The sequence below is a fragment of the Mus pahari genome, chromosome 2 (genome assembly GCF_900095145.1).
Source record: "Mus pahari chromosome 2, PAHARI_EIJ_v1.1, whole genome shotgun sequence".
Classification (NCBI taxonomy): domain Eukaryota; kingdom Metazoa; phylum Chordata; class Mammalia; order Rodentia; family Muridae; genus Mus; species Mus pahari.
In genome coordinates, this window is record NC_034591.1 from 148885156 (window position 1) to 148896952 (window position 11797).

General features: G+C 39.5%; 1 pseudogene; it reads left to right on the forward strand.

Moving 5' to 3' along the window:
* LOC110316945 overlaps positions 1 to 11797 on the forward strand; it is a 66539-nt pseudogene that overhangs the window by 755 nt on the left and 53987 nt on the right.

Genomic DNA, 11797 nt, shown 5'->3' on the forward strand with positions numbered 1-11797 from the left:
TTTTTTTTTTTTTTTTTTTTTTTTTTTTTTTTTTTTTTTTTTTGCTGTGATGTGAACTAGACAGTGCATCCCAGTCACTAGACAACTCTCCATGACACTTCACTGGGTACCATCTTATTGTCCTCTATTTAAGCCCCCCTCCTTTGCCATGTGATACCTGTTTTGTTATGACACACTCAGCTGCGAGCAGCTTCATGGCTGCTGATGGGACGAGAAGAGACAAAAGCCTGAGAGTCAGAGTGAGCAGTTCCTTGCTGAAGTCGCTTTTGTCAGGTATTCTGTCACAGCAACAAGAAAATCACTAACACAACAGCTAAAGACAACACAAATCCTGGCTTGGATTTTAGAATTAAGAAGAGCATTGCTAATTCCTGATCTTGATCACTTACAGTCCAGTAACATCAATGTTCTTGTTTTGAGGGACTCACATTTGCAGTAGTAACAGCTAATGGGGACCACTTTTACAATAGAATTTGAAGTAAGCCACAGCAATAATGTGGATCAACATAGAGTGGGAATCTGTGGGAAATGTTAACAACTGAGGATCTGAAAGATGGCCATGTGAGATGAGGGGACTCCTAACTTTCCCGAAAGGTTGCAATTCTTCCAAACTAGAAAAAGAAAATTGTATTACAATTCTATAAAATGCAGATTTGTCTCTACTGATGGACAGCCCATCACTGGTGTCTGAGCTCAGAGGAAGCAGAAGAAAGTAACAGAATTCCCAAGGGGCACATGGAAGCCAGACAGTAGTGGATATGTTCATTATCTTTATTGTCAGTGACTTCCCTACATAAATGTGTCAAAAACTTAGTGTTTTACACCCTTCATATTTATTAATAAGTAAAATAGCATGTGAGAGTTTTTAATCTCCTGATGTTAGCCTAGGGAACACACACCCCTGCCCAGGGTGGGGGCATGCAGAAGGAACATCAAATGGTGTTAGAACTCATGGAATGTAGTCCCAGGGTTACCACAGTCACATGGGTGAATCTCAGTGTGGCATGGCCCCAAGGACCATGTGTCCTGAGGACTTCATGTTGTTATGGAGATCTGTTCTGCTTGCTGCGCTCACATCCTTCTTAACCTCAGAGTTATATGAAAACTCTAAGTGGGCTTCCAGCCCCTCACGGGACAGCATCTCTGGCACTCACAATGACAGTGCTTGATCTCCTTCAGGCACTGCTGGCGGAGCAGATTAATGATTCCATCACCTGGGAAAGAGCTTAGAGACGTAGATTGTCAGCAACGAACACCGCCCTTAGAAAACATTTGGAAAAATAAAATCATTAGTGAAGCTGGGTTTGGGATGTTTTTACAACTGGCTCTGATGTAGAGAATCTTAGGAAACAATTTGAAGTTCAGAAAGACACACTCTTACTAGTTAAACTAGGGACCTTTTATGGTCAGGAACAAGAACAGTGGCAGCACTGGCTGGCATGACTCTCACTGAGGCCAGACTGGTGATAATTGATTTCTTATATTCATTTTTGTCCTCAGCTTCCTGATGTGATTTATTAAGAGTTGCTGATGAGTAGATATTCATTCTGAGGATTTAAGGTAGAGATGACTGATTTTTTTTTCCGAGACAGGGTTTCTCTGTGTAGCCCTGGCTGTCCTGGAACTCACTCTGTAGGCCAGGCTGGCCTCGAACTCAGAAGTTCACCTGCCTTTGCCTCCCAAGTGCTGGGATTAAAGGCGTGCACCACCACACCTGGCGAGATGACTGATTTTTACATAAAAGTTTACATTTATGATTATTTTAAGATTCTTACAAGATTACTTTTAAAGATAACTAATAATATAATTACTCCTGTCTTTGTAGCCGCAATCTGTTGCCAGCCAGCAAGAAAAGCTGAGAAAAGCCCCTCATTTGATTACACTTTGTTAATCTATAGCAAGTTGCTTAGTTATTCATGTACATGGATATGGGGGAATAATTTGTTTTCTTTACCTGTACTATGTAACGTTATTTCTTCTAAAGGTATTGGAGAACACATCATTGGGTTTTTTTTAATCATTTACTAGAAAAAAACTAAAATGTAATCCCACTGTAATTTTATACTGCTTAAAAGATTTTGCTAGAATATATAAGCTATGGAAGAAAGAATAAAGTATGGAGGGCTGGAACATTGTTTCTCCCACCCATTAACTACATGTGTGTGTGTAAAGCTTATGTGAATGGAGAGTAGGAATATTGGTCTTTCCATCCATCAACTGTGTGTGTGTGTGTGTGTGTGTGTATGTATGTATGTATGTATGTATGTATATAAGGTTTGTGTAAGTAGAGGGTTGAAACATTGTTCATTGATCAACTGTGAGTGTGTGTGTGTGTGTGTGTGTGTGTGTGTGTGCAAGGTTTGTGTGAGTGGAGGGCTAAAACCTTGTCCCTTCCACCCATCAACTATGTGTATGTGTGTAAATGTATATATGTCTGTATGTCTGTATTATGTATGTATGTATGTACATACTTGCGCATATGAAATTATTGGACTCTGCCTTTTGCTGCATCCACTCAGTGTGTGTGTGTGTGTGTGTGTGTGTGTGTGTGTGTGTGTGTGTGTGTGTGTGGCTATTTTTTCTCCGTCCTTCTCTTTCTTGCTGGTCCCAGGGAGTTAAAAGAGTTCATAGTTTTTCCACTGGCCACAGGGAGTGTCAGCTCCAGTAAATTAAGCTTTGTTCCCTGAAAAGAAAAAGTCTTCGGAGTAACTTCTCTAATCAGTAGCTGCCAAAGGCAACATCTGGATCTACCCCTGTCAGTGGCTCTAAGCACAGACCCCCAGTGGCTGCCTGCCTCAGTTTATCCACCACATGGATGCCAAAGCCAGTCATTAGCACACCACCTTCATCATCTGAATATTGTTTTGCCAAGCCCTTCCTTATTCCTGGAGAGCACTATTGCAGGAGAACCCTCCATCTCCCCCACTCCTTGGTATTCTAGAACACAACAGATTTTCCTCTCCTCCTCTGACTCTCATCCTCCGCTGCAGTCTACTGGAGCTGCCATTCATTCAGATTATATACACATGGTTTGTTGGTGTTCTCTCTTCTGCTGCTGCTGCTGCTGCTGCTGTAATCACTCTAAATGATTTTGTTTGTATGTTTGCTTGCTGCTGGCTTCTGCATTAGACTTCAGTTAAAGTAAATGTCTGAAGAGCAACATAGTTTTAAGCAGCACTGTGCAGTCCCTGCCTCGGCAAGGATAAGTTAGAGGAAGAGAGAATATGAATGTGGTTGCATCATAAGTCTGAGAACTTCTGCCTCTGTGTGAAGGATGCTTTGCCTCTATTAGGTCTAAATGCCTCCATGGATTCAGCCATTGATTTGAAATCTTCCTATATATTAACCAAAATGCCCACTGGCGTTTGTATCTGATGATAATTCTATCAATAGTTGATTGCACTTGGATAGAATACTTATTTACAGTATTCAAGTACAAACAGTACTGAACTATGATGATGGTGATGACTAAGAAATAATCAACCAACCATCCTTCATTTTTCCCCAGACTGGTGATCAAACATCAGATGAAAAATGATTCCTTAAGGTTAAAACAGGGGGTGGATTAATGTCATACATGAAGTAGCCTCAACTTTTGTATTCGTTGATTAGAGAAAGATGAGGTAAAATAACAATTGAGAATTCTGAATGATGAATGTGACCACTAGGTGGAGCCCATGAACAGATATTCGTAATCTCCATCCAGGGCCCTAAAGTGCTAAAGTAGGAAGTAAAAGAAAATGAAGTATGGAAAATAGATCTGTGCTTGCTGCCACAAGGCAAGAGTGTAGAAAAAATAAGCAACCATCTGCTGAGACAGTGGCGCCCTTGTGGCTTTGGTCTGGGTTAGGAAATCAAAGCTTGGAGGAAGTCAGACTAAAGTCAAAACCATGGACAGTTTCTCTTGACTAACTCAAGCTCTTGAGCAGGAAGATTGAACTGAAGTTTTAAGGGCTAATCTGATTCTTTTGAAATCCTTTTTATTCCAGCATGAATTGCTTGACTTTTTTTTTCTTGTAATCCTCAACTAGAGGCACAGTTAGACAAATTAAATTGACAAAACTTAGTAGATGGTTTCAGAAGTGGGGTACTGTTCAATGGTAGAGAACATACCTGCATTTGCAAGGCCTTGAGTTGTATACCCAGAACTGTTATCAATGGATAAATGCATAAGAGTCTTCAGAAATAGATAAGCTGTCTCCCATTGACATCTCCAGAAGAAGCAGGGCCGAGGGTCCCTTCTGTGATGGTCACAGCTGTGAGAGACCTGGAAGCTCACATAAAGATTGCATATGACAGATGAAACACCAAGAGTCGTGACTTAAATGTGAAATGTTCTCCCAATGAGCACTTGCTCCATAGACAGTGGAGTTATTTTGTGAGGTCATACAAACTTCAGGGGTGTGACCTTATTGGAGGAGGTAGGTTTCTACAGACAGACTTTGAAAGTTACACTTGGTTGCCAGTCCCTTCTTCTCTGCTTTCTGCTTCCCTGCTTCCCAATTCTCCCACCATAGCAAGTGCTGGATACACCATATACCAGAGAAGCAAGATTTGTATCTAAAATCACTTCTCATGATGAGTGTTTTTCAAAATTATCGCAGCCAATGAACCAGAATCTTACCCTCACCTAATATCTGTGCCACCTTCCAAACAGAACCATTGTTCACTGAAACAGTTAATGAATGACTTCATGGGTAGACCATCTTAATATACACACCATTTCTTAAATGAATGTAACCTGTTCCCTGTGGGGTGAGAATGATGACAATCACTCAAGTCAAATAGCTTTGACCATAGCAGGAAATCTGTATACAAATAAATGTGCCTACAATTCATTCTTTGGCACAGCAGAACTGTCAACTCTTAGCTACTATGGAGGTAAAATCCTTTGGTGATATGAGGAACATTCAAGTACAGTCTTATTGCAGTGAACTTCAATGTCTAAAATTGTTCTTATTTTGGGTTTGTACCACAGTAAGAGTCAAGATTTTAAGCTCTACTAAAAACAAATAAACAAACAAATATACAAAAAGACTATCTATTTGTATTCATTTAATAACATGTCCATCATTTTTATGATTGGTATTAAAATATATATAGTGAATATAATAAAAATAAATAAATATTTAAAAAGCAACTGAGTATGGAGAGCCGTGAGTAACACATTTTCAGGTCTCAGTGGTTAAGGCTCTTTCACAGAACTCAAGTTGAACTCCCAGAACCTATATGGGTGCCTTACAACTGTCTATAACTAACTCCTGGAGATCCAACAGCTTCTTCTGTCTTCCAATAGAATTCTCAAGCATATGTGTGCGTACAGACACACAGACATCAATAAAAATAATTTAAAAAAATATTTTCATAACTAAAAGCAAGCAAGTGGAAAAGATTACTACGTGATCCAACCTGAGAAAGTGCTGGGAAGAATGTAAAGTGTCTTAGTTAAGGGTTACTTTTACTGTGGTGAAACACCATGACCAGAAGCAATTTAGAAAGAAAAGAGCTCACACCACTCACAGTTACATATAGCAGCTCATCATCAACGGCAGTGAGGACAGGAATTCAAGCAGGGTGGAACCTGGAGGCAGGAGCTGATGCAGCAGCCATGGAGGGGTGCCGCTTACTGGCTTGCTCTTCATGGCAAGACCCACAATGGGCTGGGCCTCCTCTGTCAATCACTAATTAAGAAAATGCCCTACTGGCTTGTCTACAGCCTGATTTTATAAAGGCATTTTCTTTTTTTTTCTTTTCTTTTCTTTTCTTTTCTTTTCTTTTCTTCTTTTCTTCTTCTTTTTAAATGTTTATTTTTATTTGTAACTTCTGTGACTTGGTGTTTTTGCCACATGTGTGTCTGTGTGAGGGTGTTGGAGCTCCTGAAGCTGGAGTTACAGACAGTTGTGAGCTGTCATTTGGTTGCTGGGAACCAAACTCGGGTCTTCTGGAAGAACAGCCAGAGCTCTTAACTGCTGAACCATCTCTCAAGCCCCAAGAGGCATTTTTTTAATTAGAGTTCCCTCCTCTCAGATAAGACATAAAACTTGTGTCAAGTTAACATAAAACCATCTAGCACATAGACTAACTCACAGATTTTTTTTTAAACTTTATTTATTTATTATATGTAATTACACTGCAGCTGTCTTCAGACACTCCAGTAGAGGGCATCAGATCTTGTTACAGATGGTTATGAGCCACCATGTGGTTGCTGGGATTTGAACTCAGGACCTTTGGAAGAGCAGTCGGGTGCTCTTACCCACTGAGCCATCTCACCAGCCCTAACTCACAGATTTTTAAAGATGAAGAAGTGAGTTCAGAGGGGATAAATTCTTGACCCAGAACCGCACAGGTCATCCACGTCAGAGGGAAAACTTAGAAACCAGCACTTCTCACGCACAGTGTCTCAGGTTTTCATTTCCCACGGTGAGGTTGCTTCAAATGATCTATAAGTTTATTTGAGGAGAGAAGGGGTCATATATAGAGTTCCAGAAGATATTCGAAGATGAACCAGATGGAAGATCAATTTCCTGTCTGATGCTAATTTCCTGCAGAGAGCTGAGGTCATTTCTGATGTGCTGAAATCACTGAACTTCCTTTATAAGAGCTGTAATAAGATGGAGACAAAGGCTGCACTGTGTGAGAACTGAGTCTTCCTCTCCATTTGTTCACCCTTCTGTGGAAAGATACAGAAACACGACCTATTGACTCATATTTACGAAAGGTGGCAACTAAGTAGGAAGTTGACTCAGAATTTAGGTGATAGAAAAATTTTAAAGCATTAATCATACGTTCAATCTTCATTAAAATCTATATTCTTGATTTAATGAAGTCTTAATCACTTGGGAATGATGACAAGCATATTTGTGGATATATTTTGGGTTTGAGGATCTTATGTTGCCCAGGCTATGCTTGAACTTCTCATTCTCCTCCCAAGTACTGGGAAAATAGGTATATTCTACCATATCCTAATTGAGAATAGTTTGAAATAGATTAGTTATTGTCAAATACATTTTATACCCCTTAATATTAGTACAATTTGATTTTTATTTTTTATTTTAATTATTTTATTTATTTACATTCCAGTAGTTGACCCTCATCCCATTCCTCTTCCCCTTTCCCTCCAAGAGGGTGCTCTCTCTACCACCACCAGGCCTCCCACTTCCCTTGGACCTCAAGTCTCTCCAGGATTAAGAGCATCTTCTCCCACTGAGGCCAGACAAGGTAGACATCCACTATATATGTGCCAGGGGCCTTGGAAGTGCCCATGTATGCTCCTGGTTAGTGGCTCAGTCTCTGGGAGCTCCCTGGAGTCTGGGTTAGTTGAGACTGCTGGTCTTCCTATGGGGCCCCCTCTCCCTTTCAGCTTCTCTAATCCTTCCCCTAATTCAACCGTAGGGGTCTCTCTGTCTTCAGTCTAATGGCTGAGTGCGAGTATCTGTGCCTGACTCAGCTGCTGGTAGGGCCTCTCTGAGGACAGGCTCCTGTCTGTAAGCACATCATAGCATCAGTAACAGTGTCAGGCCTTGGTATCCCACCATGAGATGGATCTCAAGTTGGGCAGGTCACTGGACTGCCTTTCCTTCAGTATCTTCTGCATTTTTTGTCCCTGTACTCTTAGACAGGAACAATTCTGAGTCATAAATTTTAACTGTGAGTTAGTAACCCCATCTCTCCACTTGAGGCCCTGTCTACCTACTGGAGGTGGACTCTTCGAGTTCCCTCTCCCCAATGTTGGGCATTTTGGCTAAGGTCACCTCCATTGTTGTAAAGTCACCTACCTCCAGGGTCTCTGGTGCTTTCTACAGGGTCCCCCCAACTTCCACCCCCCTCCCAGGCTACTTATTTCCTTTCATTCTCCTAGCCCTCTGGCTTCTCTCCTGTTTCCCACCCCATACCTGATCCTGTTTCCCTTTTCCCATCCCCTCTTCTACCCATGTTCCTCCTCCACCTCAGACTCCTGTGATTATTTCCTTCTCTCTTCTAAGTGGGATTGAAGCATCCTCACTTGGTCCTTTCTGCTTATTGCACTTCTTAAGGTCTGTGGGTTGTACCCTAGGTATTCTGTATTTTTTGGCTAATATCCACTTATCAATGAGTACATACCATACATGCCCTTTTGGGTCTGAGTTACCTCACTCAGGACAATAATTTTTTGTTCCATCCATTTGACTGCAAAATTCATGATGTCCTCATTTTTAATAGCTGAATCGTGTTTCAATATGTAAATGAACCACATTTTCTGTATCCATTGTTTGGCTGAGAGGCATCTGGGTTGTTTCTAGCTTCTGGCTATTACAAGTAAGGCTGCTGTGAACATAGTGGAGCACATGTCCTTGTGGTATGGTGGGGCATCTTTTGGCTATGCCCAAGAATGGTATAGCTGGGTCTTTGAGTAGAACTATTTCCAGTTTTCTGAGGAACCACCAGATTTATCAATTGTTGATCTTGGAGCATGAGCCTTCAGAGTTCTGTTCAGGAAATTTCCCCCGTGCCAAAGAGTTTAAGGATCTCTCCTACTTTCTCTTCTATTAGATCCAGAACATCTGGTTTTATGTGGAGGAGTTTGATCAACTTGGACTTGAGCTTTAGGCAAGGTTATAATTCTACATTCTATTTTCATTCTTCTACATACAGACCTCCAGTGAGACCAGAACCATTTATTGAAGATATTTCCTTTTTTCCACTCTACTTTTTAGCTTCTTTCTCAAAGATCAAGTGCCCATAGGTGTATGGGTTTACATCTGAGTCTTCAAATTCTATTCCAATTACTAACCTGTCAGTCTCTATACAAATCCCATGAGGTTTTTAATCACTACTGCTTTGTAGGACAGCTTGAAGTCAGAGATTCCCCCAGAAGATCATTCATTGTTGAGAATTGTTTTGGCTATCTTGGGTTTTTTGTCATCCCATATGAAGTTGAAAATTGTTCCTTTAAGATCTGTGATGAGGTGTGTTGGAATTTAGATGGGGGACTGAATGAAATCTGAAGTTTGCTTTTGGTAAGATTGACATTTCACTATGTTAACTCTGCCAACCCATGTGCATGGGAGATATTTCTATCCTCCGAGCTCTTCAATTTCTTTCTTCTGGTATTTGAAGTTCTTGTCATACAGATCTTTCACTTGCTTGGTAAGAGCTATACCAAGGTATTTTATATGACTTGTAGCTATTGTGAAGGAAGTCGTTTCCCTAATATGTTTCTCAGCCTGTTTATCATTTTATAAAGGAAGGGTCCTGGTTTGTTTGAATTAATTTTATATCCTGTCACTTTGCTAAAGTTTCTTATCAGCCATAAGAATTCTCTGGTGGAATTTTGGGGGTTGCTTATGTGTACTATCATATTATCTGCAAATAGTGATATCTTGACTTCTTCCTTTCCAATTTGTATCTTCTTGATCTCCTTTTGTTGTTTAATTACTCTTGCTAGAACTTCAAGTACTATATTGAATGGGTAGGGAGACAGTGGGCAACCTTGTCTTACCCAAGATTTTAATGAGATTCTTTCTACTTTCTCTCCATTTAATTTGATGTTGGTGATTGGATTACTATATATTGCTTTTATTATGTTTAAGTATGTGCCACAAATTCCAGATCTGTCCAAGACTTTTAACATGAAGAGGTGTTGTGTTTTGTTGAAGGCTTTTTCAGCATCTAACAAGATAATCATATGATTTTTTTTCCCTTGAGTTTATTTATATAGTGTATTACATTGATGGATTTTCATATGTTGAACCTTCCCTGCATCTCAGGGATGAAGCCTACTTGATCATGATGAATGATCATTTTAATGTGTAGATTTCTGGACTAAAATCATCTGGCCTTGGGCTTTTTTTGGTTGAAAAGTTTTAAATGAATGTTTCTATTTCCTTAGGGATTATAGGACATTTTAGACAGTTTATCTGATTATGATTTAACTTTGGTATGTGGTATCTGTCTAGAAAATCACCCATTTCATCTGGATTTTCCATTTTTGTAGTGTATAGGCTTTTGTGGTGGGTTTTGATGATTGTTTTGAATTTCCTCAGTTTCTGTTGTTATGTTTCCCTTTTCATTTCTGATTGTATTAATTTGAATACTGTCTCTGTGCCCTTTTGTTAGTTTAGCTAAGGGTTTATCTATCTTGTTGACTTTCTCAAAGAACCAGCTGCTAGTTTTGTTGATTCTTTGTATAGATCTCTGTTTCTAACTGATTGATTTCAGTCCTGAATTTAACTATTTGCTGCCCTCTACTCTTGGGTGTGTTTGCTTCTTTCTGTTCTAAAGCTTTCGGGTGTACTGTTGAGTTGCATGCATGCTATCTCTCTGATTTCTTTGTGAAGGCTCTTAGTGCTATGAATTTTCCTCTTAACACTGCTTTCATTGTGTCCCATAAATTTGGGTATGATGTGTCTTTATTTTTGTTGAATTCTGTAAAGTCTTTGATTTGTTTCTTTATTTCTTCCCTGACCAGGTTATCATTCAGTTTCCATGAGTATATGGGCTTTCTGTTGTTTTTCTTGTTGAAGATCAGCCTTAATCTGTGGTAATCTGATAGAGTCTGTGGGATTATTTCAATCTTCTTGTATTGGTTGAGGCTTGTTTTGTACCCAATCATATAGTCAATTTCAGAGAAGGTCCCATGAGGTGCTGAGAAGGTATATTCTGTTGTTTTGTGGTGAAATGCTCTATAGATATCTGTTAAATCCATTTGATTCATAGCTTCTGTTAGTTTCACTGTATGTCTGTTTAATTTCTGTCTCAGTGACCTGTTCATTGGTGAGAGTGGGGTGTTGAAGTCTCCCACTNTTATTGTGTGAGGTTCAATGTGTGTTTTGAGCTTTAGTAAAGTTTATTTTATAAATGTTGTTGACCTTGCATTTGGGGCATAGATGTTCAGAATCAAGACTTCCTCTTGGTGGATTTTTCCTTTGATCAATATGAAGTGTCCTTCTCCATCTCTTTTGATAACTTGGTTGAGAATCTATTCTATTGGATATTAGAATGGCAACTCCAGCTTGTTTTTTGAGACTATTTGCTTGAAAAACATTTGTTGGCCTTTTACTCTGAGATAATATCTGTCTTTGTCACTGAGGTGTGTTTCTTGTATGCAGAAAAATGATGAATCCTGTTCACATATCCATTTTCTTAGCCTGTGTCTTTTTATTGGGGAAATTGAGTACATTGATGTTGAGAGAGATAAAAGACAAATGTTTGTTAGTTTCAGTTATTTTTGTTGCTGTAGTTGGTATTTTGTGTGTATAACTCTCTTCTTTCGGATTTCTTGTGAATTGTTTAGTTCCTTGTGTTTTCTTAGTATAGTTAACCTCCTTGTATTGGAGATTTCATTTCAGTATTCCCTGGATTAGTAGAAAGATATTTAAATTTAGTTTTCTTATAGAATATCTTGTTTTCTCAATCTATTATGATTGAGAGTTTTGCTGGATATATATCCTGGGCTGGCATTTGTGTCCTCTTATGGTCCAAATGACATCTATCCAGGACCTTTTGGCCTTTAGAGTCTCTGTTGAGAAGTCTGGTGTAATTCTGATAGGTCTGCCTTTATATGGTACTTGGTCTTTTCCCCTTACAGTTTTTAATATTTTTTCTTTGTTCTGTGCATTTAGTGTTTTGATTATAATGTAATGAGAGAATTTCCTTCTGGTCCCATCTATTTGCTGTTCTGTAGGCTTCTTGTACATTTATTGTCCCGCGCTACCTTCCCGCCAGCAAGAAATGACGCGGCACACAAACAGGATCCTTCTACAGCAACGCTTTAATGCTCTTGAGAGGGAGAGCATAAGCTTCCAACAGGCAAAGGGCG